Raw genomic sequence first — 10,431 nt, 5'->3', positions numbered from 1 at the left:
TCGTAGTTAAATCCAGCCTCTAATTGCAACAAGCTATTATGAACAGCATTCATTAATTTATTTCATGGTGCTATGCCAAGCCTGCATTTGAGCCCATGCTCTAGTCATTTCTACTTCTAATTCTACAACTACCTATGTCTAAAGTCCTCCTCACCTCAAAAGGACTGGGCTTGTTAACGAAAAGTGTGTGTGCATATGTAATGTGTAAGATCATAAAAAACATAAGGACACACTTTGTCTGGTCTACATGCATACCCTTACCTTCATCACATTTTTCTATTATTTCCTTTATGATCTTATCATATTTTACAATTTCATCCATGGAAAGGATTGAAGTTTGAAAATGCAAGAATCTTGCACTTGTTGCTCCATTTACACATGTGAAAGATGACTGCAAAATGCAAGCAAAGCACAATATTGTCAATAGGAAAATGTTTCACAGCCACATTGCATGAGCAGAAGCAAGTGTAGGAAATGACAGTCAATGAACCACTGTCTTCTGGTTTGCATCATTCACGTATTGGGTACTATAAGTCATTATGAACTCATCAAGCCTGCTATGTCTATGAAAGCCCCTGCCAAATCTGCAGCTGCTTTCAACGCTCTTTTGTACAACCAGAATTTTAGAAAGGAATAAAAATATAAAGGAGCCTCAGCCCATAATATTTTACTGCTAAATAATAAGATTGGGTGTAATATAGCGTATCTGACACCAGTAAAGACACAAAATATCTACCAGTTATACAAGGTGTAGCTTTATTACGATTGTATGTTAGGAATATTATTCTGAAACATAAACACACAGGCTACCAGGTGCTGAAGTGCACATGACTTTTTAACGTGTGTCCTGGTTTCATTGGGATTTGATTTCAGTTTGTGGCCAGCCACGGTGATCAAGGCCCGTAGCAGTTAAATGCAGGGCAGCTGACCCAGGCTGGCCCACAGGCCTGTATATCATTACATAATGATATTCTATATCATTAACATCAAGCTCACTATAAAAGGGAGGGCTTGCTGGGAAGAGGTGGGGCTGGTTTTGCTGTCCTTTCTTCTAGCCTCCCTTTTTCTCATTCCCAATGACTGGTATTTCTGGAACAACCTGCTGCAACTCTGGAGCTAAGTATACTTTTGTGTGTTTCGTGTTATGGTTGATATTGGTTTCTTGATTTTACTAAATCTGTTCATTTTTAACCAACAAGTCTCCCTCTTTTTTCCCAATTTCCTTCCTCGGTTGGGGAAGGGACATTGGGTGAGAGAAAAACTGTTATTGTTTAGTCCCAGGTGCAGGCTAAATGAAGACAATGTGTTTCTTTAATGCTGGTAAACTTAAAACTGAGGAAGTGAATGTTTATATTTAGCAATGGTTGGTGACAGCATGATCAATGTATCAGTCTAGTTTTGAAAAATTCAGTTCTAGATCTTTTTCTCCATTTTGCTCACATTCTTCTGCCTAGATGGTAGCAAAAATCACCAATTAAAATTAATTTTATTGATCTTTGCTCAGGAGATAGAAAATAATTTCAATCTCAAAGCCCATACACATAATTTGCACTCACAAAACTCAGAAGCAATTGATTTTAGACACCAAAATGATCTGATTTCCTATTCTTCTAACTCAGTTTTTGGGTGAATCATTCAAAATGCTCAAGGACTACACATATAGTGAAACCATCTACTAAAACTAAAAAGCAGTTTTAAATGCTTCCTAGCTGGTAGGGATCTCAACAGAATCCTTTGCAGTAGTGGTAAGGGGAGCGTGCACGCAAACGAGTTTTAGCAGAACAATGTGATACAAAACATGAATAGTACAGGTAATGAAGTATCAAGATAATAAGATATATGTGAATGCACAAGAACTCTAAAACATTTAAGCTAAAAGCTTAACTTAAATATTTTAGTAAAATAAGAATTTAAAGAAAGTCTTCTACAACATGTAACAAGTTGCAACACAAAATGATTGCTACAAGGTGTAGCCTTTGGTGAGGTTTTTGCTGCCCTATCCTCAGGCTCACAGCATCAAGACATGTGGCAATTCTGCTGAGGGCACAAAAGCATGCATCTGGAAAAATTATATGCATATGTATATGAAAAGTTACAAAGTCCTTCAAAAGAGTATGGTCTTTTTTTTCTTTTTTCCAAAGTATGAGAGCTAAATAGTGTCAACTTCTTCATATTGTCTTTACAATGAATAACCTATAATGTTCTCATTTTGTCCAACACTGTCTCTTAAACCTCCATTCTGCAATGCCACCACTACATATCAGTATTAGGATAGAAAAAATGAAGAAAAGCAACATTTATAAACTTGGAAGGGGGGCGTGGGGAAGACAGAGGTTGAAATGACAATGTTAGAATCTTCTATGGCTCTTAGTAATATTTTCCTCCTCTGGAAAAGAAATTTTGCAACCATCATACACAATAAATATATAGAGCCCATACATACTTAGTCCCTGTTACACACAGGGACTGCAGACTCTTCTTAAGTTGTTATTTCTGATTTCAAATTTCCTTGCTTAGTCAATACTTCCAGCATGGAGAAAAAAAATGAGAAAACTGTTTCACTAGGGCTTTATTATTTGACCGACTAATAATAAAATAAATAACTGCTGACAGATTTGAGTGGGCACATTTTTCAAATTATGTCTCCTTTCTCATTCCTAACTAAATATCTTTTTAATTTTACCCTACATGTGAAACAAGGACACAGCAACCAATACGCTCAGGAATATTTTCCAGTACTCTGTTGCTCCTATTAGGCTATATCTTGGCATGAGTTTTTAAGGGGTTTCTTATTATTTTAAACTCCACCCCTCCCATTCAGCTTAAAAGGGATGCCTACATTGCCAAAAGTTAATATTTTCATAAATGTTTTTCATAAACATTCACTTACTTGCTTTCAACTCAGCATTTCTGGGATCTTTTGAAATTATTTCTTCCTCATGTCTACTCTGATCTTGAAAGCTGTTAACAGACTAATTGCGGGCAGAAAGAAAGATCATCTTTGTATGTACAGGGTAAACTCTCAACTGTCTTTGCTGGCGCAGTTCCATTCAAGAGCTCCTTTGGCACCCGCAGTACTCTGCCTCTTTACACTAGATCTTGGTCTACAGCTTAACTGCCCTTTCTCTCATAGTACATATATCTATTTTACTTTCTTGGTATTTTCTATATGTAATTTCTTAGTACTTTAAGAAATAGGCATTAACTGAATGAAGGAATGATGATTTCAAGCATGCATCCCAATCAAGTGTACGAATGCGTGTATTCACATGAACTCTTCCACAAAAATCAGAAAAGACTGATGCACATTTGCACTCAAGGCTGCTCTACAGGCTGTTCAGCTGCTGAAATATCTTAGACAAACAAAACTGAATGAACTAAAAAGACCTTAGACCTCCCTTCCCTTCAACTCTCAGTTCTGTGCTGCTGTCTTGATGGTTAGAGTCTTCCCCTTGTTCTCCAGGTGTTAAATCTTCTGAGTTTTAAACCTACAAACAAGCTATTTCCCTGCCTTTCTACTTGATTCTTGGCACTAACATTTCACTTCCAGAAAGAAAAACACTATGTAGTTTCTTTAACTGCATCTAATGCTAATCACTTCCCCTAGGCATGCAGGTTGCAACTTCTGGTGTCCCCCTGACCCCTTTCCTGTGGCAGTGCTTTAGCTTTTTTCAGAAAGGTACCTGTGACGCAGCGGGCAAAAATTCCTTGATACGATTTCTTTCCTTTAAAAAGCCTTCAGTTTTCCTTGTCAACAGCTCCTAGGCTTCAGATACCTCAACCCTTCTCCCATTCATGCTGTAGGTTGCAGTATTTCTTCAGTGACCTCTTTTCCTCGTTACCCTAGGGATGGTTGCCCAGGCTTTTCCAAACAGGGACATAATCATGTTCAGCTGGTTTTTGGTTTTCTTTGTTTAAGACATGTTCTCCCTCAAGTTAAAAAGTACCCATGAACACTAAACCAGCTCAGGCCTGACACATCCAGCCAACATCAGCAGAATACACAGTCTTTAAGATGGCAAAGAGACACTGTCATAGCAGGTCGACGAGGTGTCTGCAGGCATAGAAGCAAAGGGAGTAAGTTCCTCTAGTGCGGTATCACGTGTGGCTATTTAGTGCCTCTGCAGTCCAGCAGATGCTGGGATCAGCTGGACAATGCTGTCAGGTCATGATGAGGAGAGGAGGTGCCAGCATAGGACCATAAGTTCACAGTAGTTCCAAAGCAAGAGAGAGGCATGGGGAGCAGCGAAGAAACATAAAGTCCTACCAGTCCATACAGCTCACATGGCATGTGATGAACCATGTGGTGAAAAAGATAGGAATCATTTACTGAAGACAGCACACAACATAGACAGCAGAACAGTACTGTCCCTGGGCTGGCACCTGCTCATTACCTCCTTCCAACCCAGGTATGCCACATTTCCCTTTGGAAAAGAGCTGCTAGCTAATGTCTCATTGCTTAGAAAGGGTGGGCCATAGGCTAGGACATTCTTGCTTTTTCGCATTTTGCTGCCTTTCTGCTTTTACTTTCAAATCAATTTGCGCTTCCTTCTACTGCAGTGCTGGATTCAAGACAATCCCCATTTTTCCTTTTCTCCTCCATCCTCATCTGAGTCTTTCTACTGCCTCTCTTACGTTACAAAATTAGAATCACAGAACAGTTGAGGCTGGAAGGGATCTATTCAGATCATCTAGTCTACCCCTCCCTGCTCAAAGCAGAGTCAATCACAGCAGGTTGCTCACAGGTGTGTCCAGTCAGGTTTTATATATCTCCAGAGATGGAGACTCCACAACCTTTCTCGGCAGCCTATTCCAGTGTTTGACCACCCTCACACTAAAAAAACCCAAACATTTTCTTGTGTTTAAATGGAATGTCTTGTATTACAATTTCTGCCCATTGCCTCTTGTCCTTTCACTGGGAACCACTGAGAAGAAGCTGCCCCTGAGCTTTACACCTCCAACCATTTCTTGTTTGTAAGTACAACATACAGCAGCGTGCCTCCCCTTGTCGTCTCCTCAATCACCTGTGGTAGAAAGCTGTCATCAATGCACCCCAGAAACCTCCTGAATCATTTGTGCCCTTTTCTGTTGTCCATCAAGCAGATATTGTGGTGGTTAAAGTTCGCTTGTGAGCACCGGGGCCTGTGAACAAGAGGCTTCTTGCTGTTGTCTGAAGAAGGCATCACCTACTTCTTCCTGACAATCAGTCTGTAGCAGACAGCCACTGCAGTGTTGTCCACATCTCTCTGCCCTCTAATCATAGAGTCATAAAATCGTTTTGGTTGTAAAGGATCTTTAAGACCCTAACCCCTAAGCTCTTGACTGGCTCATGATCCATTCCAAAGAAGAGCCCATGCATTCCCACTGCTCTCTCACACAAAAGGCAAATTTCCATCTTCGCCTTCCCAGCCCGTCCTTCTAAACACCCCATATCCAGCCATGGCACCACTCTGCTACCTCACCCCTTAGCCTGAGCAGAACAGACAGCAACAGGAGCCAAAAAGACTCCAGTACATTTGTCTTTACTTCTGGTGCCTAGGATAGGTGGCCCCACTGAGAAAGAGAGTGCATCTGTCAGTAAATAGTCTACAAGTGGAGTTTAGAATGAGCTCCTGTTGCCATAAATTTGTCAATTATGTTCATTCTACCCCCACCCATTTTAGCACCTTCAATAATGGAGCAGATGCGGTGCATGCCCCGCAGGCCAGGCAAATTGTTCATGTGCCATGTTTTGCACAAGAATACAATCTGATTGTCAGTGATTTCTTATGAAAACATAAAAACATACAAAACACATCAGCTACTGCATTGGGAGGCTGCAGTGAGTGCAGCATTTTCTTCGCAACCTGACACAGCTGGGAAAAATTGCAGCCATACAGTCTCAAAACATGATTCGCAAACCAGGTGGATTTCTCACCTCCAAAAGCTTCAGTGACAGTTTCTGCAACATGAAGCCTGTAAGGACTTTTCAGTGGCAAAGAGTAGGGCAAATAGAGGCAGTTTACATACTGAGTGCACTTTTACAGAAAGCCTACAGGTAGAGCCATTTTTACAAGGCCTTTTAGAGACTGTATAGTAATAGTGAGTTAAGGAATGTTATCTGGGCCACATTATTCTCTTTGTTCTCATAGTCAAAGAATAAAATGCCTGAAATTAAAGCTGCATTGTTCCACTTGGTGGACACATAACTAGTTGAACCACACAACGGATTAGTCATGGCTTTATTTTTAGACCTCCATTTCAGGTAGTCCTGCAACTATCCACTTTGGCAAGACAATGCATGGCTAGGGAAGTCAGACCTCCAAAAATAGTAAGCATTATACAATTTTAGTGGGAGAGCACACTGGAGAGCACTCATACTGTCATACCCTACATAATCCTATCTCTCTTGCTGCTCCAGATACCATCTTCGTGACTTCTGTCAGCTCCTAAAATGGAACCAAAAATATGGGATCAACTTCTGTGTAAGAACAACTCATAACTGATAGAGGACAGTTAAAGCAGCCTTTAAATTAGCAATGCACAGAAGAATCCCTCATTAACTCTTCAACAAATCCTTTCTCTTTTTTCATCTCCTTTCCCTGTAAATAGACCTCTATCTCACAGATCACTTCTGGATCACTGCTGTCCTCAGATTGTCACTGCCTGCTTTTGGTTAACTACAAAGATCATCTTTGGACTAGGGTGTCTAAAAAAGTCCTCAACAGTAGCACTTCTGTTACTTATTAAATCAATGACATTTCTGGCTTAATTCAAATATTTTTCTGGAGAAATATATTGCCTTTTTACCAGCTCTGGAAAGGAGTAATGTATGATGTATATCTTGCCATACCATCTGTGTAAATTTACCACAGTATATAGAAATTTTCACATCTGCAGTTCCAATTATCCATTTTGAACCAAATGCATTTTCAGGTAATTCCAAAACCTTTGTTTTCTCCCGTCAGAACCCTTTCTCTGGTAAGAAAAGAAGCACATGCCTAACCAAAGCATGTAAGTAGTCCCACTGCTTTTTGTAGAGATCTTTACGTAATGTTGAAACTGGTATCTTGGTAACTGGAACTCAAGGGCCAAATTCTCTGCTAGTGTTGTATTGTAAGACCATTTCCTTCAATTCTGCTCCACTGATTTATAAGCCCAACCTGTATAATGGAATTTAGCCAGCTGGAAAGTGGAATATAAAAGCATTATGATGCTGTCAGCTTTACAGTAGAAAGCCTTGTATCTAGCATTTGTTTGGAAAAATAACAAGCCCTGAAGATGCTGGCTAGATTTTCTTAACAAGTCATCGTATTAATGTCATTCCTCTATATGCAGAACACTGTGTTAAACCTGGGAGCTTAAACAGAACCAAAACTGTATTAAAATTTTTCATTTGTCAAGGTCTTCTGAATAAAACAAAGTGCCAAAGTGATGACAACACCAGCAAGTAGGTGCATGGTTCCCTCACAACCTGCAGTTCGCCACCATACTTCCTTGTTCTCACAAAGCTTCAGGATCAAGGATGTGAAACTGCAATTCCTGACTAGCTATCCAAGAAACTACTACTACCGTGCCCAGGTAATAGTTTCAAGGAACATTATTTAAAAGTTCAAAACAACAACTGTCTTGAAAGACTTACAGAGCTGAAGTCGCTCACTGGCTTGCTTTCTGCTTGTTTCATTCAGCTGGAGTTTCTGTTTGTTTCCTATGGCTCCATTTCTTGATTGTTTCCTGTTGTATAACTTTTGTCCAGCAAAGCTTCAGACTGACTAAAGCTCTGCAACGTCCACACGAAGGTGAAAGGCCAATGTACTGAGATGCTTTGGCTATGTCAGAAGTGCTGTATAGAACAATATTTTTGCTTGCAGTTCCCTGCAGGTTAAGTGCAAACGTATATGGGTTGTCTTGTTCGTAAAATCATTCAGCTCGCACACATTTTTCTATGTCTCAGGTGACTCCAATGTTTAATGTAACTCTAACGTAAGGAGTGGCATAGCTAGTTAAACAAAGATGAGTACCACTCCAAAACAAAATCTGTTTATATTTATATTTAACAACAGGAGGTGTATCCTCTAGCAGATATTTCAGTCTGCCTGGAAAGCGTATATGCTCTATTAAGGGAGGCTTACAAGGGCTTTGACGATTCCTATGGAAACTCAGTAGAAAGGCTGTTACCATGGGGACTAGCCAAGCCTATATAAACCTTCTGTCTTCATTAGAGTATCTCCAAGACTGAATGCTTTAACAATTACTGTTCTGGAATAGTTAACAACTATCTCTGCTTTGGGGAAAGAATTGATTATTTCTTTCTGGTGGAAGCCCAGTTATTTTGTCAGCTTTCAATAACACTCAACAGCCTGAATACCTGTCGTATACCAATGTAGTGAACAGACTAAACAGTGGTGTACACTTTAAAAAGCACTCCGACATTGCCATCCCCAGTATTATGATATACATACATTATGCATTTGAAATTGCAGTTAATTTAAGCATAAGGACAGAATAAATCATACTTCTTAAGTTTAAATTAAGGAACTCACATGCACCAAATATCTTCTATCTCTGTGTATGTGTAGTTGGTTATCTGTGAAGGTGGCGTTCTGCTTCCCATTCAGATTCCCCTTCTTAGTTACTCACAAGTCCTTCTAAAATACTGCAGCAAAACAAAACAAAACAAAAAGTATTTCTTTTGAATGTAAATGTTTCATGCTTGGTCTCAGCCCAATTTGGTTTTTTCCTTTCTCCTTTTTCCTTTTTCTCTTTTCCTTTCCTTTCCTATAAACTCAACAGTTTTTGAGTTATGCAAGCTGAAATAAAAGCTTTGTTTCTTCCATATGTTCAACACAAAATGTTTATACATTCACAACTAAAAAATGCCTGAAGGAAGAACCTTCAAACTTCATCTCAGCAATTTCTGAGTCATCATTAATTTTCCCACCTTTTTCCTATATATTAATGAGACTAATTTCTTTTTTTTAATGCCCTTTTCCTTTGATATAAGAGCCTTTCTTAGCACCTTCCCTCCCATATCTTTGAGATATTATTCTGCATGTAAAGATGTACTATCTAAGCTAAAATATGCAGACCTCAGAATAAATAAATTAAAGAAACAAACAAATGAAAAATCTCTTTATAATTCTTAAAGAGTTTAAAAATGTGCCCCCAACTGCCTTTGTCTCCAGTTGCAGCGCCACATGTCTAATGCAGTATGAGTTCTTAACTTGAGTCTTAGAATCAGCTGGGAATAAAATAAAATTATTTCTCTCTACCTTAAAAAAATACTGTCCAGGTGCCCTTTATGATAATATTTGAGACCTTTCCTAAAAAAGTCATATTGTACCACTGTGATCCCCTTGAAGTTCATAAGGAAGCTCATTTCTGCTCTGTTTAATAATGGAGAGCTCTCTTCAGGGTAGGAATTCAGCATTTTTCAGCAAAAATAACAGAACTTGTTTGTGATATTGCTTTCTTCCACATTTGCAGATTTAAAATTGGCAAAGAATATCACAACACCCCTCCATTTCGTATGGATAATGGCAAAGGTGATGATTGATGCACCCAATCAGGACCACTGTATCTCTGCTCACTTCATGAGCTGTTGCTAAGAAGCACCCTCCAGTCTGGGATGTTTAGAAAACTCAAGGCTTTCATGCATCTATCGATGAGCCCAAATCTTGATCAGCCTATGAGCAGTTGTGCAGGCTTAGGTTCTTCAGAGAAGATACTGCTTGGTCTGATCTGTCATTTATGCAGCACATGTGACAAACCCAAAAAGTACCATTACACTTCACAGCTTTGCTTTCTGTAAAAGATGCTTTGGTCTCCCACTTGATGTTCACTATATGATGAAGACAGAATTAAAAATTGTTCTGTCATCTCTTGTGCTTATACCTTTTTTCATCCACTAGCATGCTCAGAACTGCACCACACACACACCACCTGGAAGACACACATCTTGGCTTTTGATCTTAACTGCTTATTTTCCAGCATGTATTTAGACACATGGCTAAAGACAGTATCTCAATGATACACTTGATTCCAAGTAGATCTTGATTACAGATTACAGGGTCTAAATGCACCTTCTAGCATGGTATAATCTGACGAAACTCCTGGATCAGTCAGAACACTTTGTGTCATAATGATTTTCTTTTTCAGATTAATGCATAGGTGCAAACTCGTCATTAGCTACCCAAACTGGGAGCAAAGCTTTACATACTCACTTCAAGTCAGGGCAGGAAACGGGAGGATAAAGAAAGCTTACGCATTTAATAACTTTCTGATTGTGGATATGCAGTGCCTTTTTAAAAATAAATGGTACCTCAATAGGAAAAATTAAATTAAAAAGAGAAAAAGAGAGAGAAAAAAAGTAGCATAAACAGCGACACTAGTGTATGCCTCAGTTCTTGTGAGGATCCAAGTTTTCAGGCTAGATTGGTTTTCAGAACTGCA

The 10,431-nt window shown here is 39.2% G+C and overlaps 1 long non-coding RNA gene across 2 annotated transcripts; it reads left to right on the top strand.

Moving 5' to 3' along the window:
- Positions 1-1,024: 1,024 nt before the first annotated feature.
- LOC137661565 (uncharacterized) lies at positions 1,025-9,861 on the top strand. Of its 2 annotated transcripts, none has more exons than XR_011047878.1 (4): positions 1,025-1,120; positions 6,948-6,993; positions 7,384-7,560; positions 9,466-9,861. It is a non-coding gene; the product is annotated as an uncharacterized lncRNA (long non-coding RNA). The 2 variants fall into 2 exon arrangements; XR_011047877.1 differs by having other exon boundaries at positions 1,032-1,130.
- Positions 9,862-10,431: the final 570 nt, after the last annotated feature.

This window comes from Nyctibius grandis, chromosome 3 (assembly GCF_013368605.1).
Source record: "Nyctibius grandis isolate bNycGra1 chromosome 3, bNycGra1.pri, whole genome shotgun sequence".
Lineage (NCBI taxonomy): Eukaryota > Metazoa > Chordata > Aves > Nyctibiiformes > Nyctibiidae > Nyctibius > Nyctibius grandis.
This window is presented reverse-complemented; position numbering and strand designations above follow the sequence as displayed.